The 27519-nt window shown below is 48.3% G+C and overlaps 1 pseudogene; it reads left to right on the top strand.

Moving 5' to 3' along the window:
* Positions 1–8839: 8839 nt before the first annotated feature.
* LOC144116707 (U2 spliceosomal RNA) lies at positions 8840–8969 on the top strand (annotated as a pseudogene).
* Positions 8970–27519: the final 18550 nt, after the last annotated feature.

Genomic DNA, 27519 nt, shown 5'->3' with positions numbered 1-27519 from the left:
CATGCTGCGCCGACGTGGCCCTCCTGCGCACAGCGAGAACAAACTTTGCGGACGCCTCTATAATCGCAGATGGCGCGGTGCCCTAGGACAGAGATGAAGTTGGGTACGGGTTTCTGCATTTCCATCCGGACCAGCCGCTGACCGTTGTCGACATGCCGCCGGCCCTTCAGGGTAGGGTGGGTGATCTCAAGCACTTTCCCGTAAGGGCTGAGTGCCGAGGCGAGCGAGGCGTCACCTACGAAGAGCGGCAGCCTGAACACCATGACGTTCACGACCGCTGGACCCACGCAGAAGACCGGGACTGAGGTGCCGTTCACAAGGAAGGCACCCGCTGCGAGAAGCTTGTGAGCCGCTGCAGCAGAAACTACGGCGACGCAGAACTTGTAACCGCCCTGGTGCTGGAGCAACTCCAGCCCCTTCGGGCCGACAACAGCTTCGATGCCGTCGACTACGTCGTCGGCCGAGGCCTCGGTCGTTAACGAGAAGTTGAAGCAGTGCGCCTTCGGGGGAGGCGCGCGGAAAGTTGGTCCGCCAGCGGGACCGGTAGAAACCATGCTTGAGCCGGGCCTGGGACCTGGATCAGCAGATGGGCGGCGCGTAGAGGGTGGGGGTCCACGGTCAGCACCTCCACCAAGCTCCGGGGTAGGCTGGGCGGCCGGGATTCCCGGGCGACCGGCCAAAAGCCCGGCGCCGGGACGACGATCCTCCAGGGTGATGGGAGCCTCCTTCCGGGAGCGGGGCTACAGACCGCTACGCTCCAGGCGCGTGGGTTTGCCTCTCCGAAAACCAGCAGCCGGACGGCTCTGATCTTAGCCAAAAGGTCGAGAAGCGATGTCGCACACGGATTGATGGCTTTAACGATTAGAAAAAATTTTATTTACATATGTACACATGCCAAGGTTACCGGATACATTTGACATTCACAAGTTGACATGACGCTCAGCATGTAAGGCGAGCCAATTAGAGTGCCAAAACATCTTTGAATAACTAACAGGAATTTCTTGTGTGCGATTTAAAGCGGCGTGGCATGATTATTAACAGTGAGTGATACCGGAAAAATCTGACACGGAAAAAAAAGGGGGGGGGAATAAAGAAGAAGACCCTAGCGCCAGTTTGGTCTAAAGACCAGAACAAGACGTTCATTGTTAACAGAAATGAATGGGCATGACCACTGCCGGAGAAACTCTTCCTCCCTCAAGAAAAAGAGTTCCTCCGACAAGAAACTGATCAGCTCCCTTCGAAGACGGCCAAGTATTGGCCACACAGCTCGGCGTCGAAAGCCACCAGCGACCGCGGTGCATCGATTGCGCCATAAACTAAAAAGACCTGCAACAATTAACAGGCGAGCAAAACGGCCGCTGGGGAAGCGGCCGCGGGAGACAAAGCTCGAAATGCCCTGCCCACGGAATCCCGCATGAACGGCGCGCCAAAAGACACGTGCTACCATGCAGGTGACTGTAGCATGGCGATTAGATTCCGGAAGCGGGCAATTCGGACAGGTACTGGAGCGTAAAACGCCCCACCGCTCCAGCCGATCACAAGTAGGCAGCACTGCCCAACCAAGTTTCCACACAAAGTCACGTAGATGGTCTGGGAGAGGCGTCGATGTTATGCGCGCCCATTGAACGCGGCGCATCGGTGAGCGGCGAGCCGCCGGCACAACAGGCAACAACAGCGAGCCCATAATATTCACGACACGGTCTGTAAGGATGTTGACGTCAGGTGCTACTGCGCTTGCATGCCTGAAAAAGGCCACTGCTGTAGTATATATAGCGGTAGGCTTCTCTGATTGAGGACCATGATTAACTGGGGCCGAGGGATCCAAAAAGCGCAAGGAAGGACCCAAAAAGTACCGCGCCAGGGTTCGCGCCGGAGACGCGTCCCCCAGCAGGATACGCAACATGCACTTCAATGCTAACAGTGAGGACGTGATGGTCAACGTTGGGAAGGCAAAACCACCTCTCTCACGTGGTTGTCCAAGAACAGCACGAGCCACAAGCTCGGTTCCGCCTGACCAAAAAAAAGAAAAAACTGTAGTCTGCACCCGCCTTATGACGCGCAGGGGTGGTTTAACAATGTGGCAAAGGTACCAAAAGGCACCCAGCACGACCGACTGAACCAGGTAGCGCCTCTCAAGCAGAGGAAGGTCAAAGGTCTGTGCCCTCTGCACACGAGCTGTAATACCCTCTACGACCGAAGACCACATACCATCCCATACTCCAGCACAGTCGTAGGTCACTCCTAAAATGCGCATCTGCTCACACCACTGCAAAGGTATTGTACTCGTTATACGTCTCTGAGGTGACCCTACAAAAAAGTAATGACTCTTGGAATAATTAAGAGCAGCCCCCGACAAGGAGGCGTACTCACGAAAAACTTTTAAAACTTCGAGCAGGCTGCGTTCATCAGCTAAGTATAGCGTGATGTCATCTGCATAAGCAGTGACGCGTACACTCTCACTGCCTGGCAATGCCAGACCGCTAATGAGAGAATGGTGATTGACTGCCAAAAGGAAAGGCTCTAATGCTAAGACAAACAAAAGAGGGGAGAGCGGACAACCTTGACGGACGCCGCGGCCAACATCAAATGCGGTACTTTCCCAGCCATCGAGGAACAGAGTGCTTGAAATATCTCTGTACATCTGTTTAATAAGTAGCACTAAAGAAGGTGGGAAACCGAAAGCATCCAGTGTACCGTAAATATACTCATGCTCTAGAAAGTCGAATGCCTTCTCTTGATCTAGAGAAACAAGAAGACCCTGTGCGCGCCGCCGTATAGTATACTCTAGGATATCTCTCGTTACAGAAGATAAACTATGTATTTCACGGCCCGGAATGGAGCAAACCTGGTGGCAGGAAATGAGGGACGGGAGAAGAGCCCGTAAACGGCGGACGAGTAATTTTGCTAATACTTTATAATCTGTATTTAGTAAGGTGATAGGGCGCCAATCTGCCGGACATGTCGAGAAAGAAGACTTTTTAGGGATCAGAACGATGCGGCCTCTTTTAAATGAATTAGGAAGGACATTCCGAGTGAAACAGATTTTTAACACTTCCGTGAAAATGGGGCCTACTATATGCCAGAATTGTAAATAGAACTCCACAGGAAGACCATCTGGCCCAGGCGTTGAGCCTCGTTTCATGGAATCTAACGCTCCTTTAACGAAGGAACGCACGGAGTTGAAAGTTAAAAGAAGTTCAAGGTAGATACTCGCCTCATGCCTTCATGTAGTACTGCCGAACGGTCGTACAAGCACTGGTTATTCTTAAGCTTTTGCTTCTAGAACTGCACAATATCAGTGAGATGTCAGCGCACACCGCATAGCCTTCAATTATTGCACCCGTTCCGAAATATTTTAAACCCAATTTTATTTTATCAAAGTAGCCTGACGGACAAGCTTACTTTCTGCCTGCATTCGCTACCTTATTCATCACTGCTTTCGTGGCACCAGTCAGGTGTCTACCTAGTGTGCGGCAGTTGTCGCGCGTTTCCTTCTCTTATAAATTATTGCATTCTTTGTCGTTTGAAGGCGGCCGTGCACCTGCACGTGCCTGCACGGTAACAAGGGAGTAGCTCAAGAGCACTGCCAAGATAACAAAAAAAATATGTATATATATTTTTTTCTAGAAATGAAAAAGGCAGTAATTTTCTCACTCGCGCTGTACACTGCATTCGATTTTTCGTTTGTTTGTTTGTTTTGAGGAAATTAAAGGTGCCGTAACTGTCTCGTTTACCGATGGACCCCTCGACTGCGTCCTGACGGAAGCGAGGAAGTTGGCAGTAAAAGAGAGATGCCGTAGTGGATGGCCCCGGAATAATTTCAACACTGCACAGCACTCGGGCGCATACTCAAGGAATGTGCTCGAATAGCAGGCAAAAACCATCTTGAAGTATTAGGTGGCCGGAACGCGCCCCATACGTCCTGGGTGTATACAAAGGACACCAGAAAAGGCACGTCCATGTTGGAAGCGGCAGACAGGGAAGGCTTCACTAGCCACGGACTTTACGACACCTACCAGAATCGGCAACAGCGTATGTAGAGACACCACCCCCGATCTATCTTTCACAAAAAACGCTACTAACGTCAATGGTCCAAACTCGGTGAGACCCTAGGGAGTGATTGTATCAGTCGAGGTGGACAGCGAACAAAATCCGTTTATTGCTGAACGTACAGTGCTTTTATAGCAGCAGGGGGTGTGGCAAACAAGGCGCTTATCTAATCTAGACGAGCAGGATGAACGGCCGCACCAGGCATGGCACGTGCGTCATTTCCGATACATCTTCCCTCCTGTGGAGAATAGATGCCAAGTACTTGGTTGAAATTGCGGTCGTACCGCAGGCACTCCCGTGGTCGCCTATCTCTGGTAGATCGGCGCAATGGAAGAGCCTGTGGAGCCGTTGAGCTCACAGGCGGTCCAGTCGTAGTCACGGGCGGCGGCGCCTGCGGAATGTTCTCGGTGCTCTCGGGCGAAGTTGCAGCGGGTGCCGTGGTTTGCAGTGCTTCACTCGCACGTTCGCTCTCCGGGTCGTCACATTCGGCCGCTTCTTGCTGTTCACCAGTTGGAAGCAGATGCTCTCTGTTGCGACGTAGCACTCTGTTTTCCTCGGTAACTACTCGATAAGACATCGTGCAACTGCTCCGGTAACTTGAGCTCAGCGATTCCATGTCGTTTCCTTTACTATCACGATATTGCCGGCTTTGAGAGGTGGTAGCATTCTTCCCAGAGTGGTTGCGTGGGCTCACTTGAATACCGGCATGCTTGGCTACTGCCTGAAGTCTGGGAGCAGAGTGCGAAGCCTCCTGCCCTGCAAGAGTTCACCAGGGGAGTGGATCTGTAACTGAGCAACCCGAGCCAGAAGCCTTCCTTTGTTTCTTCAGTTTTCTTTAGTATTCTCTTCACCATCTGAACCCCCTTCTCGGCGAGTCCATTCGATCGCGGAAACTCTGGGCTCGATGTGACGTGGTTGAAGTCATACCTGGATGCAAAGAGAGCAAATTCATAAGACGAAAACTGAGGCCAATTGTCCGTGTGGACTTATATTGGAATGCCGTATCTTGAAACGATGGCGCTCAACTTCTCAATTACTGCACTAGATGTTGTACGAGTCAGCTTCTCCACTTCCGGGAAGTTCGAATGGGCATCAAAAACCGATAGGTACGAGCTCCCTGCGTGTTCAAAAATGTCGACGCCTACGCGGTACCGTGCATGGTCCGGTGTAGGTCTGATCATAAATGGCTCGCTTTGTGGTTTGTACGAATATTTTCGGAAAACTGCACATTTCTGCAACAGTTGTTTTATATCAGAGCTCAGCCTCGGCCAGAACACTAGGCCGCTGGCTCTTGTTTGGCACTTGTTCAAGCTCATGTGTCCCTCATATATGCGTTCAAGAACTTCCTTTCTCATTGACTTCGGGGCTACAACTTTGCTGCCTTTAAGTACAATTCCTTTAATCAATGACCGCTCAGACGCGAATGGCTTCATTATGCCCACAATGTCACCTTGTCCATTAATGTAGAGCATTACCGACTGCAAGTCCGGATCATTCGCTGTTGCATTGGCCAGACGGGCCAGTGTTTTTTGCGCTTACCAAGGTTTACATGACTGCAACCGCGTGGATTTCAACATCTTCCGTGCCGTTCGTGTAGTCCTTAGTATCTTCCCTTGGAGCCCTTGATAGCATGTCTGCGAGAAAGAATTTCTTTCCTGGTACATATTGAAGTTCGAAATCATAAGCCAGTAGCCTCAAGAAAGAAGTTCAAGTCTGGGTGGCATATCACTGATTCCATTTTGCTGCAACACCAATTAGTGCATGGTGGTCAGTCTCGATAACAGTCTTACGACCGTATACGAAGTGAAGGAATTTTTCACAGCCGAACGTTATTCTCATTGCTTCCTTTTCAATCTGCGAGTACCTCTGTTCTGAGCTAGTCATTACACGCGAGGCGTAAGCGAATGGCTGCCAGTCTTCACCGTGGCGCTGTAAGAGTGCAGCCCCTAAACCATTCTTTGATGAATTTTCCACAATTTGTTTCCCTGGCTGGGTTAAAAATAGCTAGGAGAGGCGCACTGCTAAGCATGTCGCAGATCATCGTCCACTCACTAGCGTTATTTTCGGTCCGCTCGAAGACCTAGTCTTTTTTTATGAGGCTGCGAAGAAGCGTTGTACGTTCTGCGAGATTGGGCAAGTAATTGCTGAAATAATTTCCTACTCCTAGCATTCGGTGGCCGCGGCTTTATTCGTTGGGCATGGAGTTTCCCTCAACGACTGCATCAGCGCTGGTTTAGGCTTGATTCCATCCTCGCTAATGACGTCACCTAGGAATTTAATTTCAGTGACTCCAACCTTACACTTTTCGGCCCTGAAAGTTAAGCCTGTTTTTTCTGCCACTTGCAGCGCTTTCCGCAGACGCACATCGTGCTCTTCCTTAGACGAGCCCCGTGTTAGAATGTCATCAATGTACACTGTCACGCCTTGGCAGCGGTCAAATATTTCGCTCAGGATTTTCTGTAATCCTTCCGGGGCTGATGCGATTCCGAACGGGAGCCTCAAAAACCGGTAACGCCCGAACGGAGTACCGAACGTGCATACAGTTGCTGTGGCGTCATTCAAAGGTACCTGATGAAAACCCGCCCTTGCGTCGAGGAGCGTGAAGTTCTTAGCTCCGGCCAGCTCACCTTCTGTCCTCGCGTCTTGGATAATGCTCTCGCTGTATGCACTCGTTGATACTTATAGGGTCCATGCAAACGCGTATTTTCCCGTCTTTTTTCCGCACGATAACCAAAGGGCACACCCAGTTTGAAGGCTTCTGTACCCTCTCAATGATGTCACTTCGCTCCATGCGCTCCATCTCCTCCCTCAAAGGTTCCCTTAGCGCCAAGGGCACCCGCCGAGCTGGCTGGACATCTGGCGTCGCATCCTTGCGTAGGACCATTTTGTACTGCCGACTCGCGCAGCAGGTTCCCTGCAAAAGCTGGCGGAATTCCGTCAGAACGTCCTCACTGCTGCCGGCTGCGGTGCCTCCTTCTTTTACAGCATCCACTGCGCGTGATACCAGAGCGAGGGACTCCCATGCTAGTAATCCCAGTATAGCTTGGTTACCCTTCTTGACGACATAGAAGCTGATGCCCTTAGATCGGCCGTTCACGGTCACTGGTAGCCTTGCCATGCCGAAATGTCGAATGACACCACCGCTGTATGATCGAAGCACTGAAGAGCTCGGTGTAAAATCTGCTGCCGTCTTGCATCGTCGGAAGATAGAGTAGGGCAGTAAATTGGCCTGAGATCCCGTGTCCACTTTGAAGTTAACTATGGTCAGCCACTTTCGCATGCACTACCCATTCCGCTCCGGCGTCGATGCTAGAAACTCTTACATCGAGAATCTCAAAGCTGCCTTGCCCCTCGCCAGCCTCTCTGATTTACGGGCCCTTTTTGCCAGCAGGCTGCAAAATGGTTAAAACCTCGGCATCTGAAACACGTTTTGCCGAACGCTGGGCATCTGCCGGGGTTCGCGTGTAAACGGTTGCATCTGGCACATTTCCGAGATTGCTGCTTGTCTGGCGTCACTTGCTTATCGGGTTGTGCCCAGAGTTCTTTTTGCACCGCGTGCTCCGCTTTGCGGATCTGCCCAGACCGCTTCATGACTAGCGCCACGTGCTTATCGGGCTGCGCCCAGGCATCGTTTTATAGCGATGTGGCTTCCTGCGCTTTGCAAATATGCTCAGCCTTGGCAAGTGTCAAGTCTTTTTTTCTTTTGAGGAACTTTTCACGCTGTCGTGGGCTGCTGGTGCCAAACACTATTTGGTCACGGATTAAAGAATCGGCTAGTCCCGAAAAATGGCAGCTTCTCGCTTGTTTTCTGAGGTCCCGCAAGAAATGCTCGAATGACTCCTCTTCGCTTTGCACTCTTGATCGGAATATGCACCGCTCATAGTCTTCATTTCGTTGTTCTTGTCAGTACGCCTTGAACTTCTTAATAACGGAAGCATAATCTTGCTTGCTCTCGCCCTCGAGAAAAACAATGTTAAATACCTCCAATGCGTCGTCTCCGGCAGTGCTGAGAAGCAGTGCTGTTTTGGCGGCCGTGGTCCGGTGCTCTTTTTGGATATTCCGTTGCTTGCAGAAAAAGCTCGAATTTCAGCTGGAACAATTCCCAGTTCTTGGCGATATTCCCAGACAACAGTTGTGGTTCAGGAAGCTTCAGCAGCTGCTCCATCGTGTCTCTGTCGCTGCAGTCTTATCCTCAGACGGCAGGCCCCCGACGTGAGCTGGCCGCACTTCTGACACCATGTATCAGTCGAGGTGGCCAGCGAACAAAATCCGTTTATTGCTGAACGTACAGCGCTTTTATAGCAGCAGGCTGTGTGGCAAACAAGGCGCTTATCTAATCTAGACGAGCACGATGAACGGCCGCACCAGGCATGGCACGTCCGATACAGTGATCATTACATCCTGAGTACAGCAATCTCCACTCCCAAGCTCAGACGTTTCATTGGAGATTCCAAGATCACTAATTGGGAAACATTTCGTAAATTCCCCCAACTCGAAGGAAGGATCACGAGCATAACAGAGTGGACACGACGCATACGAGATACTCATGCTTCCGCTACTCAAACCATAAATCTCACGGTCGCCACTCCGGAAGTCGATCGACATCTTCTACAGCTGTGGGAGACGAGAAAGAAACTCATAAGACGTTGGAAACAGCAGAGACTCAATAAACAACTCCGGCTGCGCATTGCCTCCATCAGTAAGGAAGCTCAGCAATATTCCATCCAACTTGCCCAACAAAATTGGGTACAGTTCTGTGCCGCCTTGAAAGGGACCCTCAGTACTGCTCAAACCTGGTCCCCTTTGGACCCAAAATATTAAACTTATTTTTCGAAACATGCCGGAGCGCCTGAAGCTTGCTTCACCTCCGCCACAGGTTGGCCCGGTATTGCACTGCCTCCGGGATCGACATGGGACATTGCAGCATGTCTTTTCTATCCTATCTTTCAACTCTCCTACTAACAGCTCGTCGTAGCGATTGTGGCTCCGCTTGAGACAGTGGGCAGGCCTGTGCACATTACTTTCCATTCTTCCTGACAACAGCAAGCAAGCAAGCAAACCTGGTCCATCCTCCGCAGTCTCATTGAACCCGACAAAGCCAAATCGGCCACAAATCGTACACTCTAAACAATAGCTCAACAATTCCATGGGACCGACAAGGAACTCATGGACATTTTGCGGACGCGTTACATTTGCGGCACTTCAACACCACCTTGTCCAACCACCTACAACGGCCTTCCAAACCCCACGCTTGATGCCCCAATAACAATAGCCGAGGTACAACCCGCAGCCCGTGCATCGAAACGCAACACCGCTCCTGGAGCGGATAAAAGCACAAACGCTTTTCTTCGTAACCTCAGTCATGCGCATATCCAAGCCATCACTGACTACTTCTATGATAAACTCTGGCAGAACGATACTGTACCTCAGGATTGGCGTCATGCCGAAATTATCACCATTCCCAAGCCCGGCAAGCTGCTGTCACTTGATTCCCTCCGGCCCATCTCCCTAACATCATGTTTAGGAAAACTCTATGAACCGGTCATCCGCACTCGCCTCCAAAATTATATTGGAGACAATGATCTCTTCCCTCCTACTATGGTTGGGCTCAGGCCACGGCTTTCGGCCCAGGACGCCTTCCTGCTCTTGAGAGAAGTGCTTACCAACATCCCCAGAGGTCAAGAACGTGTCATCTTGGCCTTAGATTTATAGAGCGCCTTCGAAAACGCATCCCATGAGGGTTTCCTTCAAGCCATAAATGACCTTAACAGCGGTGAAAATGTCTTTTCTTACGTGCGTACGTTCCTCACGAGCCGCACGGCCACGATAGGCATCGGTCAAACCCGCTCCAAGGTCAAAGATATGCCACTTAAAGGCACTCCTCCGGGAGCTATTATTTCTCCCCTGTTTTTCAACATTGCTATGCTCAGGCTGTCGCGTGCACTACAAGCACTTCCAAATGTAGTCTTTACCATACACGCGGATGATATAACTAAATGGTCGACAAAGGGTTCCCTGGGCCAAAAATAAACCACGCTACAATCAGCAGTCCGGATCGTCGAGGACTTCGCCTCTCAAAGCGGCCTCCACTGCGCCCAGGAGAAATCGGAGGTCATACGAGTATATGGCCCGAGATACGTCCTTCCAGGTCCCATCAACCTTACGATCGAGGGTCAAGTCATCAAGGAAGTTAACCTGGTCCGCATTCTTGGCCTTCGGATACAAAGCAACCTCCGTGTTATCCACACCATCCAGACTCTCAAAACCACCGCAAACCAGATAGCTCGAATGATCAGCCGCATTACCAAGCATCACCAAGGAATGCGATAAAAAGACACTCTTCGGCCGGTGGAAGCACTGGTACTTAGCCGAATCACATACGGACTAACCTTTCACATGCTAACAAAGGGAGAGGAGCAGCAAGTTGACATCATCATAAGGGGGTATACGAGACGGCATTTAACTTTCCTAAAAACACCTCGACGAAATGTCTGACCACACTAGGAATCAACACATTTACGGAACTAGCAGAAGTCATCCGTGCATTTCAAACACTAAGACTTCAGACCACCCAAGGTGGACGAGCTATCCTACGCCGAGTAGGCACAGTTGCGGACGTGAGGGCACATGCTCTAGGTCGAGGCATCGTCAGCAGAGCGGAGCCGCAAAACGGGCCCGCTTTTACCCCTCTGTCTTCTAGGTGTAACGAACGCCTCGAGTTTCACCGCCTTCAAAGGAGACACTTCCCTCCACCTCATAGCAAATTGGAGACCCCAGATGCCGTCCCTTGGCGGCAGATACAGACTAACACATTTCCAAACCTCCATAGATTACATCTCATACACCCAACATTATTCTCCGATACCTGTACCTGGTGCCAGACCCGCCCTACAGTCTTTCACATAACACTCTACAGACGAAAAACCCGTCTTTTGAACGGAGGGAGGCGCTGCTGACCGGCGATAACCTGGAGGACCAGCGGGCCCTCATACAACAGGTCCGCAGGGCAGCTCACGCCAGTGGAACCCTGGAATGAGGGCCTCACACATAAGCTCGCCCAACTCCCCTTCACTTCGATTAAGTTTTTCGTCCTCCTCCTCATCCTCCTCGGGCGCCTCTTGTTTTTCTGTTCCATCGAAACGAGATTCGAATCCGCGTCCTTCGTCTCAACAGCCGAGTGTTCTAATCACGAGCCTTTGCTCCTATTGCCCGGTGGATACCCCAGGCTCACCCCGAGGGAAAACTGGCCTTTCGAAAAGAAAAGATACAGCAACTATATCATTCCCGAATGAACACCTCAACCGCGCCTTGAAGGAAGGAATGAAGGAAGGAAGGAGTTCAAAAAGGAAGGCAGAGGTGTCGCAGAGGAAGACTCCTGATTGATTTCTACCGTCTGAAGTACTTTCAAGGGGAAACCGAGGGCAACTCCATCCAATTATTGTCCCCAGTAAAAATTTGTTCACTCGCTCTTTCCGGATATGCTAACATTTCTCAGGTGGAAAAAAAAAAGATTCATGCCTGATCAAAATTAATTTCAAAATTTCACCGCCCCTGAAAGCATAGTCCTATCGCTGCAGCGAGAAGGACCGTTTGCTGCCGTTTTGAAGTAAACGGTTAGCAGCATTTGCAATCCACGCAAAAATTCGGTGTCCACGCATGCAGCTTATTGGCGTAATCAGCCGGTGACGGCAACACCTTTATTAACTTTTTTGACCGTTTTTTTAGCTTATAAAAGCTCCGCTTTCGGTTACAGTGGTCATTTTTTCAACAAAGGTTTATTGGAAAAACCCCCGTAGCAGAAAAAAAGGGGTATCGGCACTCACAAACAAAAAAAGAACAAACCAAGATGATCTCACGTCAAGTGACCTCACGTCAGATGATCTCACATCAGATGATGTCACGTCAGATGATCTCACGTCAGTCGCGGTTTTTTCACCGAAAGTGGTCACTTTTTCGCTAAAATGCCAGGTCTGTCGATACAGGCTAACTGCAGTTTCTCCTGGGTTCCAGCTTAATACCATGAAGGAAAAGATTTAGGAGGAGACCAGATAGGCGAGAAAGGTGGGAGAGAAAGAAGACAAACAGAGCCCCCGTAACGGACGGCGTGTTTTGAATTTCGCCTCGACCGAGACGCGGCCGCCGCAGTGGGTTTTTACGCTGCATACTCGGGCTCAGCAAGCCAACATTCTAATCAGTGAACCACCGAGGCAGGTGTAAAAAATCTGCAGTCTGCCTCGTTGCTGATCGATGGTAGGTGTATGCATGAAATGGAGCGCAGGAAAGGCGTAGCGCATTGTAGGACGGATCTAACGTGTCCGCCCTTGAGTGCCGACCACGCGTGACGTGCCTTCACCTTCGCCGGGTTCTGCTCTTGGAAGAGGGCAGAGCGCCTACTTTCTGTGGCTCCTTTCGTGCTGCTTCAGAAGTCGCTGCCATCAGACGCTTCTCTTATAACTGCACAGCAAGCGGTCGGAATCAGTCGTAGCTTTTTGTTCTTTCCATGCCACCCGTTTAGATCATTTATATTACTCGTGCTGAGCAGCGTCCTCATGGTAACCTCCCTGCTTTCGCTGCTTGACGCACCGTAGCGATGGCCCGCTCTTCTAATGTGTTGCGGCCTATTAGGCCGTCTGGGCCAACGTCTCAAGTTTTTCGGAAAGTTTCGGCCTCAGGTACCGGACGATAATCGCCTAAGTTCGCTCAGAATGGGCGCGAAAAGTGCTTCGTGACAGAAACCCGCTAGTCGTGTCGATGGAAATCAGTGTTAAGGATTCCGCCGGTTTCATGGGTCTATACGCATATCGTCTGGAACATCGCCGACAGCCGTAAGACAGTTTCTCGCGCACCAGTTTGCTGTTATGTTGCACTTAATTGTCTTCCAACGTCACTTTCATGTGAACATATTTCGGGCCACCTGGTTCATCGAATTTGTGAGCGCAATGCTTGGATCTGCTATGTGTCTGTGTTCGAGCAACTGCGAGAAACAAGTGTTGCATAGACATCACCCTTGGAAACAACATAAGCAGTGACGTTCGATGTCTTGACCTCATATTGCATTTCACCTCCCATCAGAGAATGGTATGCGCCGTTGCATGTATGCGCCCCATAGCGGTGCACACGTTCTACTGCAGTACAATAAAGCAGAGACATTAGTCCTACCAATCATCACGCAGAGACAGCTATATCAGACGCATACACACACAGCGTCGATCAACAAATGTGTCAAAGCCCGTTAGCCCGACGACCACCAGAAACCTCATCCGCAAGCTGGGCGGAACACCCTTACAGTTTTCTTCCCTTGATACTGAATATACACATTTCAGTTAAATGAATTGTGCACGGTATCCGCGTTTTTATCTCATTCCACTATATTCTGCGGCACACAGCAAGAATTTTTATACTGCAGCTGCTAGGAAGACCCCCTATGCCTTGCGAAGACGCCCAAGGATTCACGCTAATTACTCTTACCGCACGACCCTTTATGAGCTCTCTTTGACGTAGGCAATTGCAGAGTTGTTTTAAAACATAACGAAGGAGAAATGCGCCTTCAATGTAGGCGCTACTTTAAAGAATTCAGAGCATACAAGCCGTTCCGATGGAGATTCGTCGCGGTGGCTGTCGCACTGTGCGTCTCATCGTGCTTGGCGTTGTCTAGCTATTGACAATCACGATTCGCCGCGCCCGTAGTCTCGTTGTGGTCCCCAAAACAACATTGTTTCCCGCATTGACGGATTGTATTGAGTTTTCCCGCATGGTCCTCGCAGTGAAGGTCGTCGTTGAGCGAAACTACGCAATGCGCTTAACAGGCAGCCGCAGCGACATCACCACTACATGTGGCCTTCACAGTCATTTCTGTACGACGCCTGCGCAGTGATCCGCCGATACAAGTGTCACTAAAATGAACTCAATGACATTTTCAGCGACATTTCACGATCGTTTGTGCGACCACTGCACGGCGGAACCAACCATTTCGAGATTGCGCATAGTTCCGCAACATTTTGCTTCGTTGCCTAACATATAGGCTAGGCGTAAAATCGGGGGTGCTCGTGGGGTCTCAGATCCCCTACCAGTTTTGACAACGGATCTGAGACTCCTAGTGCTGGTATGTAGCGAATGCGGGAATATGAACCAGGAGACCATTTTTATTCCTGTTGTGATTGATGGTCGGAACATTTCTTCTTTATCCTTCCGAAAATTTCAGTCTCATTTTTAGTTACTGCTGCTGTTGCTGATAGGAAGAGGGAAAAGTAAAGTGCACGTGCCAGCCTACTTGCTCAAGCCGCGCCACACTCACTGCCGCGTGCTGAAAGTAGGAGAGTTAAAGGATAGGAGAGCAAAGACAGAAAGAAAAGGCGCGCGCTAATATGCCCCGGGCCGATCCCGGAGGCAGTGCAATACCGGGCCGACACGTGCCAGAGTGCTTCAAGCCATGCACTCCGCCATATTCCAAAAATAAGTTTAATATCTTGGATCCAAGGACCCGCAGCAGATATTAAATCAGGTATCAGATATCATGGCAGTCATGTATATCATGACTCATACCTGCCAACCTGAAGATTTCAAAATTCGTAAAACCTTCGGGACCGGAGGAGGGGGGGGGGGGCCTTTTTTTTAGTTTCCAAGAATTTACTTTCAGCGACAAGCTTGCTCACTGACCCAAATGAGCATTCCGTGTCCTGCAGAATAATGAGCGAAAACTCCATTGGGTCGCAATTTATTTTTGCAATGATTTTGCGGTTGCTGACTTTTCCTGCTTCAGAAACTTCTGTGTAAGCTTGCTCAAAGCAGGTGCCACTCTGGTGTCCTTTCACTATCAGCAGACTGTAGAGTTTTCTCAGAGAGATGAGCAAAACTGCGTTCGAGTTTTGTTGACAGAGCTGAATATTCTCTCACATTCAGAGTTACTGTGGGGAATGGCGAGTATGCCCAGCATAACCATTGAAATTCTGTGGAATCTGGGCGATCCGCAGACATCTTCAGCGCTTCCCAATTGCGACCACTGTATGTCGCACCTTGGCCCATTCAGTATGTGTGCTAGAATCTGGTAAGCTTGCAAGATCGTAAACTCCACTTCGAGTGCATCAATTGTTTCTTCTCTCGTTTCACCAATCTGCTCGGGCTGAATAGCAGGAAATGCCATAATAAAATGAACTACACTGCTGAATGAAGCAGTTTCTAGCGCCTGCACTTGGGCAGCTTCAGCCATCCTCAGGTTGACGTCTTCCAGCCGGAACTTTTGGCGAATAATCACATGCTGCAGTGAAGCAGAGACTACAGCCGAGAAGAACTGCTCTTTCTCATTTGAGCTCAGCGTCTCAACTACAGAGTAGGTTGTGATGCCAATGACTATGTTTTTAACATCTTTCTGATTCTCTAAATCTCCAGAGGCAACTTCAGTTAATGAATGGCATCCCTTGAGAACTCCTGGTCGCACAAATCGAGTCTAGAGATCCTCAAGAAGGCGGTTCAAGAGGCCCCTGAGCACATGAATCTGAGGAGCCTGTGACTGAAGAAGGCATTTTGTCTTCTCAAGAAGAGGTATAACATTTTGGAGAAAAATACAGCATGCCCTGCTTAGCACCGATGACAAAAAAAAAAAACAGGCGCTCTTCACGGGTCACGTGGCTGGCTTCTCCAGATTCCTCGCTATGAAGTTTCAGTTTCTTTGCTTTTGGTGCAGAATGAACTCCTTTTCTTTTTATCGAAGGTCCATCGCAGTCGGTGCTTTTTTTTTCCAACACCTGCAGCGACCATGTGAAGGTGTGCAGCAGTCTTTGGGGCCGGTGCAGTGTTCTTGGCGATTTGTAGAGAAGTCATGGGATTCTGTTACGACTCTAAAAACAAGCTCTGCTTGTTGCACTATTTTGTTTCATCCTAAAAAAAAGCTATGTGGTTTCGACTGGTCTAGCAGCCTCTTCAAACACTTCCCCAAAGACAGCCAACGTGTCGGCTGATGCTTCAACATCTTCCTGATGTCGACGTCATGCAATCTATGAAACTCTTTCATCCGATGTTTCCGCTTTGAGATTTTCTCTAAGTAAAAAAAAAGGTCAACCAAGGCCTCATAAATCTTTACAGGAAGGCATACAGCTCCTTTTTGAGCGGCCAAGTTGATGAAGTGGCATGGTCAACCAACCCCGATCAAAGCTGGTTCGGCCTCTCTCAATACAGTCGAAACGCGCTTTTTCTTGCCAATCATGGCACGGTCATTGTCCGAAGACAATGCCAACAGGTTTTCAAGAGGCAAACTTCCGGACTTTATTTCGTGCAGATACAGATTTCCAATCTTATAACCCGTCGCTTCCCCTTGGATTGTCCCGATGCAAAGGAGGCGGCTTTCAACTCCACTGGTCTCTTTAAAAAAGTATGTCACAACAATAGGATAAAGCTGCGTATCCCTATTGTTACTTCCGTCCACAGTAATCGAAGATACCTGCTTTTTTAGGGCATACAGCAAAGGAGTCTCTGCGTTCGCGGCCATTTCACGAACAATTGCCGTCGTATTCGTTCCTCCACAGGCGCAGCGTTTGGCTTCTTCGCACATGGGGAATATTTTCCGGTAAACTGGTCCAGCGTGATCACTGACACTTAGCGGGATGTTGTGTTCTAATAAAAACGCCGTGAAATGGCAATCCGCACGAATCAAACCGAGGTCGCTGTCAATGCGTACAAAACTTGTCAGCGCGACTCGCACGTATCCTTGGTGCTTTTTTGAAGTGATGTGGACCTTGATGTCAGACTTGCCACCATGTGAGATATTAACATCACAGGCACTCGTGGAGCAAAATCCGAACTTCTCTCCTTTCTTAAACAGCACGAATCATGGAAATTCTGGCGTGTACGACTTTAAAAACACTTGGAAGTACTGTCGCGGCTTTGAGCCCGCCATTTCACCGCGAAACCGCTACTGCTAAAACACCAGAGTCGCACTGCGCAGGATGCGGCCGCTGGTCACACATAAACAAAGGCCAACACCCCAGTCATCCAAACACGTGAACAAAGGTTTGCGTAGGCCGCATGGAGGCCTGACCAACCTGACTACAGCCACTAGTAAGGTGGCTACCATTCTAGCCACCCTACCGCTAGCCTGGGGGAGGCGGTATCGAGTTTTCGATATGGATTCGTGTCCCCCCGAGTAGACGACAGAAGTCACTACAACGTTTGCAGCTGCTAATGATGATATCACAAATATGTGTTGCCCTTTCGTGGCGGCGTAAGGTACCATAATAGTGTTAATAGTTGTCCGCCCTTTGTTATCGAAAAAAAAATTTCCCGCAAAACTTTTACGCAAGAATCCTATAATCGTAAGACTGGTCAAAACTCGTACATTTTACGGAAAATTTGGAACAGTTGGCAGCTATGGGTCCTTGTTTGTGCAGGACTGTGTAACCTTAAGCCTGCTCTCATTAAACAGGGTGTCCACTAAACGCAAAGCCTACACACGACAGGGACATTTTGTGCACCTGGAAAAATCAGTTATACCGTCGAAAAGTTAGCTAAAGTATGGGAAAGCATGGACTAAAATTGACATGCCGGTCTGAATTAAACAGCAAGTACAGTGAGTGCCCAGCATGCAGTCGGTGCACAATGGCACGGAATCTCACTTCACAAGTGCACAAGTTAAGGGTGTCCAGTGACCCAGAAAACCTGGATTGTCAGGGGAATTCTATGTATCTGGAAAAATCAGGGAATTATCAGGGGTATACTGTGAAAAAACCGGTGAAGTCAGGAGAAACGGGCAACTGAAATTACTGCAATGGTTTGCCCTTATTTTTGTTGGTACTGTAAGTGCTCAGAACGCAGCCTGTTCACAATGGCATTACCTCTTTTCGCCTCAGTATGTATAAGGCGTCGCATCTTGTCCATTCTAGCTGCTTTTTCTTGTCCACGAAGTCAGCACTGGTTGGTTCTGTGCTGTTTGTCATACTCCTCAGTAAGTTTGGGCTGATGTAAATCAATAAATGTAACTACGGTCAAAAGCATGAAGCAAGGAGGTCAAGGCATGTAGGTATATTTAAAAGTATTTTTCAAGAAAAAAGCTTGAACAAGTAGTGCGTGTGTATGTGAAAAACTTTATTTCGGGGAGGAAGCTTGAGGTAGCCGGAGCAACCTCTCGCAATCTCTAGGTGGGCTCCTCATTACAGGAACCCATTGGCGAGTAGTGCGTGTAACTGCTCCCTTTCTTATGCAAGGCACAACACTGAGCACTACTACATCAAAGTTGTGGACTCTGACGTGATGCTTCTGGAAAACTTTCTATTTGGGTACTGCTAACCTTGCACGTAGTGCCGAAAAAAATACTGGCTAGGTGCTATCTGCTTCACGCTATGTCAATGAAGTCTTTACCAAAAGCTTTTCTAAAAATCGTGTCCCAAAACAATGCTGCTGTCAAAAGGGGCATCAGTAAATATGTTGCCTTTTCGTGGCACCGGAACGAGTAGTTTATAATACCGTTGTTAGCATACAGTGTGTCCTTTGAAAAATTTCCTGAACATTTTCCACATTGAAACCAGCTGTTGCTTCTGGTAAAGCTAACTGCTGCCAAAATCATTGCGCTTATTGCAGTTTAAATGCAACATCATTAAAAGGTACATCAGGACAGGGGCTGCAGTGCAGCGAAACTGATATGCTAGGGCTAAGGGAGCCATGTCTCGTTAAAAATAAAGTTGAAGGTGTCATTCCACAGTCAGAGTTTTGCCTTCAGGCATGGTGAGGAAGTGAAAGGGACCGGCTCGTTTCTCTAACTTAGTAGACCGAGGTGCCAGTCTTCACCTGTTTAGCCATATTGTTTCGCAGCAGTGCGTCATGCCATGCCTCCCCAACAGCAAATTTGGTGTCACATCATGACTGAGAGCAAAGCTAGCCATATCAGCAACTGGCAGGAAATGCTACACCTTTTCTGTTGGTGAGATGTTGGTGAGATACTGCCAGAACATGTAGTACAGCTTTCCGTTTATTAAGGCGAAATCATTATATGTCCCATTAGCACAAAAGCTGCCATCAGTCGGCGCCCAGAGCACGAAATTCCTCACTGATGTTACCATTCGCTCGCAAGACATCAGCAGTAGACCTTATGATACTGATGCCTGCAGCAAAGAAGAACAAAATTTATTTCACAGGTGTGGGGAATTGCACCTATGACCCTCAGAGTGCTCGGCGAGCAGACAATCCATAGGCCCCAAAACAATGTTACTTCTTGGCGAATAGAAGTGAACCTAGTGTAAGCGTTTCCTTACGACTGTGTGGTATTGAGTAGGTGTATCACAAGAACGGAAGGAATCTTTTAAAGGACCTTGCAACAGAACTCACAATGGGACAATGCTTTTGCATTCAAACCATGTAAGCAGTCTTATGTGCCCTCCATAATTTTCTTGCCTCCCTAGTCATATACACATTAGGTCATGCTATCACATTAAATTCTGTAAAAATTTGGGTTTCTTCTGGAATTTATGAAATTTTATCTTATGCACTTCACAACCAAAAATTTGACTCTTTCACACCCTTTCCGGAAACAGCTGCATGGAAGAGCAAGAAAACAGCAGCTACTTTTGTTAGAGGACCTGAAGGGAAGCAATGAGCCCTCTTAAAAAGGAAGAGCAAATCTGTTTTCAATGTGGCATTTGCAGCACCAAACAGTTTCTTGTTTTGAGCTATCCATATACACTATCCATTATTATTGGACACAATACTTTTTTCTCCTCAGTGGTCAGACGATTTAAATTGACATAGTTTGGGAGCCTGAAGAGGGTTGCTTGCGAGACGCCCTGTTAAATGAAGAAACGGTTGAAAGAGCAGTGGTTGCAGCTTTGCTGCCAAAATAACGCAGTTGTGGGACTTTGCAATAAAGCATTTTTTTTGAAATTCTACTGCACTGCTTTCTTGAACCTAAAGCACGCCTGGCTTTTCTTTTATTTTCGGCACTTTAATTTTCCAAGCTGAGGTTCGTGAGCTCCCAGCAAAGAGCAGCAGTCGCACACTGCAGCGTGCCAGGAATTCATTCACACATCAGCGAACTACACTTGAGCATGCAGCTTAAGCACATGATTAAGCAGCACAGGAATACGAGCGACAGTGTCAGAATGAATAATCAGTGGAATTCAAATCACAAACATGACAAAGCATTTGTTATCCACAAAGAGGAACAAGAATTAAACAACGGGGATCAACTAAAAGGAAACTCACCCGATAAATCATGTTAAATGATCTGCTTAATTCTAGGACAACACTGCCTTGATAAGGCAAAAAGACTGCCTTCAGTGCCTCACAAGGAATTCATAAATTTGTTACCAAATAAAAGGCGTTAATATTCATTTCTATATAGTACGAGGGCAACCTTAAGCGTGATTGTAATGGGAGTCACGTACACTGGCTTATTACAAGGCACAAGTGCAAGAATCATTTCCTTTAATGGTTATATTGTTACGGGGCAGAAGTCATGTAAAATAATGAAGCACAACACCACACGAGACAAGCACAAGGCGCACAGGACGTCAAGACGCTGTCATGCTGGACTCGGTCAGCTAGCATGCACCAGACGTACAGACACTTCGTATGCGTAATCGTTCTGCCGCTTCGTAGCAATATACATAGTTCGATATACTTTAATGCTGTAAATGCTATGAATTTCTCTTCAATTCTTTCTGCAAACTAAAGCGAATACTCTACATCTGCTTATGTATTTGCAGGCTGACCCATAAACTATTATTTGCCATATTTATGAGCGAGCTCATGTGAATGTGCGGATGCTGAATTAAAAATAGAGATGCCGCAGTGCACTTCCTCCCGCCAACATTCTGCTTCAAAAGGATTCTAACAAAGGTTGTATGCAATAAGAATTAAAATTCACGTAATGCTGAAATCATGCTATGAAAGGAAACAGCATTCACTGTATACAAAAATTCCTCACAGAACACAATGTCATCCCAGCAGAGCCTGCAAAGATACATGAAATCGGTTTTGTAAAAAAAAGAGCAAGGTGAAATGAGTACTTTGTGCTTCCAGAGTTTGGAATACTGCGCCATTTCCTTTCCTCAAAAACTAAGTTTCATTTTAAGTTGAAGCTACATAACTACAGTCAGCAAATTTGCTTGTAGCCATGAAGCACTTCCATTTTACCGCTGGTGTGCGTATCCGTCAATCGAGGAAGCAGCTCTGAAAAATATAACTTTTTCAGCCGCGGTAAAGCCTGAGACACATACTCAGTATCAAACGGAACCTTGATAAGTAAATCATACTCTGCACTCCACACATAAAAAAGCATGCACGGGCCTTGGTGCAGAACATCGGGAACTGAACCTGGCTGTAATAGCCATTTCGCCCACTCTCTGCTAGCACGTCACCATCTTTGTACACCCGCACATCATACTTGCCACTACTGAGAAAGCGTAAACAATTGGTCATGTGAGGACACTTCATTTCGAGAATAGCATCCATTCTGTCAATGATGTGATCAGGAGTTGCAGAAAGCCATGGCAACTCTGTGCGCACCACTGTTCCTGTTTGCCTTACAGTCAGCCCAGTCGTCTTTGCAAACTGAGTGCGAGCAACAGGCTTCATTTGTTTGCCATACTTAGTGGCAGCATTTCCAGAAAAATTTGGTGACAGCATTCTCACTGCTGCCTTCTCACATCCGGTCGTTTCCCTTTTCGGCACTTTGCTCACATCTGATGCGGTGTGAAAAAAACCACAGTGTCGTGACTTGGCTGGCCGACTCTATTTGAAGAGCCTTGGCACCTTGGGGCGCCAACACCATATATTCATCATCAAAGTTTTTGCACACCGTGCAGTTTTCACCGCTGTGATCACCATGCTCTTTGCTGTCATTGGCCGGTGGTGGAGGCTCTTCTCGTTGTACTGGCGGGTGAAATGTGTCATAAAGAAGAGTACCTGTATAAAAAATAAGATGCAAATCAGTTATGAACAAGTTTCATCTCCTTGCAAGTGAACCCTGACAGCATTCCCTAAAAGCAGTTTGACATTTAGCAAAGATTGTAGAGAGGTGCTAAAAGATCCCAATTTTAAGAGAACAGAGGGCATTGGAAATTCAACTGCAGTATCTGAGATCTTTTGCGAAGACATTTAAACCAATTTTTTAGGCAGCTTCAGTACACGTCGCAGGTTGAATATACATCGAAAATAAAAAATGGCGCTCTTTATGTTAGCTGAAGTCAATCATTAGATATACGTATTTTCTGAAATTGCAATACTCAGTACGCGTCAATATCTGTGGCAGCATGCGCAGCTTGTACTGGTTGCTGCTGTTACGTTCTGGTAACGTTAGTCAGGCCAGAATGACGACAAGGAAGCTTGCGTCCAAGTCGAAAACTGTTTATTGGGCGAACTCGTGTCCTCAAACAGGCGGCGCAGCGAAAAAAACAAAATTTAAATGTGACAAGGAACTTGAAACATTAGACGCCTAATGCGCTTACGACAATTTTGAGCATAAAGAGATACTTTTGCGCGGCTACAATCATTCCAGAGAAAACTGCCTCTCGTTTCACAGCAGAAGCGGAAGGGGCGCGTGCCGTTGGCTTCTAGCACAGTGCAATGCATAACAATGCTCCTTGACACTTGCTCGCACATTAGTAATTAGCATTCTTTTGAGGATCGATGCAGGTCTCTCGTTTAAGGAAGTTGCGATCTATATGAGGGTGAAAATTACATTCAGGACGTGGAAAAGCGATATAGTGGTTAGGGCGCTCGGCTACTGAACCGGAGTTCCCGGGTTCGAACCCGACCGCGGCGGCTGCGTTTTTATGGAGGAAAAACGCTAAGGCGCCCGTGTGCTGTGCGATGTAAGTGCACGTTAAAGATCCCCAGGTGGTCGAAATTATTCCGGAGCTTTCCACTATACGGCACCTCTTCTTTCCTTTCTTCTTTCACTTCCTTTAACCCTTCTCTTACGGCGCAGTTCAGGTGTCCGCCGATATATGATGAAGATACTGCGCCATTTCCTTTCCCCAAAAACCAATTAATATTAAGTTTAATAATAATAATAATTGTTTTGGGGGGAAAGGAAATGGCGCAGTATCTGTCTCATATATCGTTGGACACCTGAACCGCGCCGTAAGTGAAGGAATAAAGGAGGGAGTGAAAGAAGGAAGAAAGAGGTGCCGTAGTGGAGGGCTCCGGAATAATTTCGACCACCTGGGGATCTTTAACGTGCACTGACATCGCACAGCACACGGGCGCCTTAGCGTTTCGCCTCCATAAAAACGCAGCCGCCGCGGTCGGGTTCGAACCCGGGAACTCCGGATCAGTAGTCGAGCGCCATAACTACTGAGCCACCGCGGTGGGTTTATTATTAAGTTTTATGTACGTTTTCCAGCAATCCGTTTGTTTGAAAGTTAAACGTTAGTGTTCATGACTCTGACTTTCAACTTGTGGGGACCTGCCCGGCAACCCCCTGTGCATGGCAGTGGCCGTCTGCCCCTAATCAAGGGCTCCGCTGGATACTGCTGCGAGTTTGTCTCCGGGAGTTACGCCGCCCGCCGTCGCTAGAGGCGCGATGACCCTACCTCTGGCCCCACGCCTGCATCTGCGGCGGCGGGTGGCTTTTGCCTGCTTTCGCGCAGTAGCCCGCTGGTTCATGGCGCGCGCAGCACCGAAATCAAAGAAAACAAAATGCAGATGCTTAAGCTGCGTATCTTCAACAGAGTCCACATGTGCACAGATTCTTCATCACAAACTTTGCTCGATGAAAACATTTAAAATGGGGCATCACCCTCCAATTCCTCAGAACTATGTCGATCATTTGTGGTTTTAAAACCAGAAGGAAATACTGTGATCACTTTCTCTCGTATGTCTCATGGTCCGTGATTAACTGACAAGTTAAAGCTAAAGGGAAGACGATGAAAACGCAGACAACGAAAGTTTTGCGCTCGTCCCATAAAAAATTACTATATCGCGGCAAAAATTCTCTACGGCGAGTGAACCGTAAATCCGATAGCGCCGTAGCTGGTGACTTGAGGCGATACTTGTAGAGTTCAAAGTCAGACTCATGTACGATAACGTTGTACTGTCAAATAAATTGATTACTGGGAGATATCACGCCAATATCGCTTTTCGCATGTCCTGAATATACTTGTTTTCACCCTCATATACGTCACAACTTCCTTAAACGAGAGGCCTGTATCGATAGCTCAAAAGAATGCTTACTACTTATGTGCGAGCGAGTGTCAAGAAACATGTAATGCAATGTTATCTGCTCGAAGCTAGTGGCGGGCTGCCTTTCCGCTTTTGTTTTTCAAACCAGAGTTCTCTGGAATGTCTGTAGCCGCGCGCAAGTCTCTCTTCGTGTTCAAAATTGTCGTAAGTGCATTAGGCGTCTAAAGTTTCAAGTTCCTAGTCACCTTCAAATTTTGCAAGGCCGAGAGCGCCCGTTCCTCTGACCTTCGTTGACCGAGCACGTCTTATCGTTGCGCCACCGAACTGCTTTCTGTTTCAGGACACGAGTTCGCCCCAATAAATAGTTTTCGAGTTGGACGCACGCTTCCTTGTCGTCGTTCTGGCCTGACTAACGTTACTAGAACGTAACAGAAGCAAGCAGTACTAGCTAAATAAGCTGGCACAGATATTGACGCGTACTGAATATTGCAATTTCAAAAATCATGTATGTCAAATGAGTGGCTTCAGCTACCATAAAAAGCGCCATTTTTTGTTGGCCACGTATATTGAAGCTGCGGCGTGTCCTGAAGCTAACTAAACATATTTGGCTTAAATTTCTTTGTAAAAGATCTCAGATTAGTCAGTTGAATGTCCAATGCCCTCTGTGCTCTTAAATTAAGGGACTTTTATTAACATGTGAGCATCGCAAGACTTAATTTTTAGTTCCTGACATTGTAAGCTAATTAAGCCAGCTGTATCGCGCATTGCTTTGAGGTGTAGTGGAGCTCCGTTAGGTTGCGGAAAACTTTTTTTTTTTGGAGCGCTACTTCGTTTCCTGAATGACGTGAGGAAAGTTAATGCTCTCGAGAGGTTTATCGAAAGCGATCACGAGGCTGCAGAAATGAAGGAGAAGGATGCAAAGCTGGTAGTTATCGCCTCTCAGATAAGTCTGTTCGCTTGTGAAGGCTGAATTTATTGAGACAGAACGCAGTTCCCAACTAATTTTGCTTCGCTAGCAGTTCGTGCTTACAGTTACTGTCACCAACTTACTTAATTTCTGCGTTGTTATCGGGTAAGATGGGGGTCATGAGAAGCCGCAAACTTAAAAATGATTTTCCAAGAAGAAATCTTGGAGGTCGCGTGCGTGCAAAAGTGCTCTGCTGCTGCGGCCAGGGTTGGGTTCTGTCTATGGCCGTTCGTTTCGCGAATGATACGTTTTCATGATTTCTTGCTAGTGCCGCTGTTGTGAAAAACTAAAACAACTGCGCTTGAAATTTGAGGAGCTATATTTACGCTGCAGAATCATTTACTCTTTAAAACTTGCCATCCAAGTGTTACACGTAGCATATCATTCTACACACTCATTTAGACCTGCCGGAAGACGAACTATAGAGGCTGATAGCATTGCTTTATAGTCATATATAAGGGCAGAACGTGTTGACGTCTGTGCTCGAAGCATACGTTCGACCATACACAGTCAGGCTCAAGGAGAGAGCGCTCAATCGTTATTCAGTTGTTTCCGATTTCTCCCATGGCAAAGGGGCTGACTACGCGGTCCTTGCGCAAAGCGTAAGAGGTAAAATATGAAGGCTTGAGGGTTACCACTGACGCGGGCCGAACTGGAACCGAGCGCGCGTTCTCCTTCCGCGTGAACGGCGGTCGCAGCGATGGAGCGGTGGGGCAGTGGCGACCCCACCGAGGTGCGGCGGGAGGCGGAAACACACCCCGTTGCAAAGGCCGTAAGAAGAAAAGCGCGCGCTCCCCTTGAGACCGGCCATGGCAGTGCATAGCAGCGCCTTTCGAAATCATGTTCCGACAAACTTGGTCGGTACTGCGATATGCTGAGAAAAGCCAAGTCCTGAAACCAAGCGGCTCGCTTCGGCTGATCTCAATCGCCATACCGCGTATGCCAACGTGGTTTCAGCGTTGTATTTCGCTTCGCCACGCCGACGCCGATGCTCGGCGGACGTCTGTGTCGGTGACCCGTAGCTGACCCTGGTCATATTACAGCGACACAATGCCTCACTTTTCCTACCGACCAATACCCGTCTCTGTCTTCACTTCGCGCCGCCTGCGCAGCCGCGCTGCGAGACTGCATGCTCAGGGTCCTGTGCCTGCTGATTACGATATGTGCTGCTAGTTTAGCAAACAGTCCATGTATTCGCTAAATGAATGCTTCCAGACAATTGTACAGGATTGAGCATTTACCGCACGGGTATGTAACTCCTCCAGGAATGCGCCCATGACGACGACTGCATCTCGGCGCTACTTTTGTTTACGTATATGCATCTGTATACAGGCAGCGTTAGTTCGGCATGAATTGCAAGCTGCGTTCCACTCAGGTTAAGCAAACTCATCTCTTTTGCGCAGGTTGCGGGTTTACTTGTTTGCGCAGTGCGATAACTTTGCAAGAATTGCCGAAGAATATGCGAGCACACCAGCCTGGGGAATATGCTTCATAGCCAGGTTGGTGACAACGCGTAGGACCGGCGTTTCTGACTCGTTGTAACTGCTGTTTAGCTGTTTCCGATGTGTCCAGTACTGAATTTAAATTGGTTTATGTAGAGGTATGTTCGGCACCAATTTTAGATAAACAAAATGGCTTAAAGGGCCACAGAAAGGGGTGTTTGAGCTTGGATTTAAAATGATCGCACTATGCAGAGTACAGGCCAACGAGCGTCCATGCCGCGTACGAGACCTCAAAAGCGAGCGCTAAATTTACAATACATTTTTAAAGATTCCCACTTTCGTACCTCGCGGCGACGCTCGGTGCCGGGCTTTCGCACGAAAACCTGGCAGACGACGCCATGTCTTGCAAATGACGTCAGCAGCCTGGGGTTATCATTGGTTCACAGCGCCAAACTCTTTCAGACGTCACGCGCTACAGCGGCCGCTCCGCGCGCACCGCAGCCGGCGGAGGTAAAGCCCCTTGATAATAATATGAAATAATCAAGGGACTTTAGGCGGAGGTAGGGAAGGGGCCGAGTGAGTGGGGCCGGCGGAGGAGCGCCGCCGTTTTGGCGTGCGAGAGGAGGGAAAGGCGCGAAGACGCTGGAGTTAAAATTTTGTCTGCATATAACTCAGCTTCCACAAAACGCATTAAATTAATTCTTGCTAGGGGATAATTATGAACTGTCATCTTTTAACATCCCAGACATATCGCACCTTTATTGAGACCCCATTTCTGGGCCCCTTTCATTTGTTGCCCTAAGAGACGCCGATGACTGTAGCTGCCGCCGCGGGTGATTGTGGTGGTGGTGGTGGTAAACATTTATTATTTACAAGGAGGTGTTTGGGCCCAGGCCCTATGGTCCAGGTCCTCACAAATCTAGGTGGAGCTCCTATTCCGGAGCCCCAATGGTG

Source organism: Amblyomma americanum, chromosome 1, assembly GCF_052857255.1.
Source record: "Amblyomma americanum isolate KBUSLIRL-KWMA chromosome 1, ASM5285725v1, whole genome shotgun sequence".
Lineage (NCBI taxonomy): Eukaryota > Metazoa > Arthropoda > Arachnida > Ixodida > Ixodidae > Amblyomma > Amblyomma americanum.
This window is presented reverse-complemented; position numbering and strand designations above follow the sequence as displayed.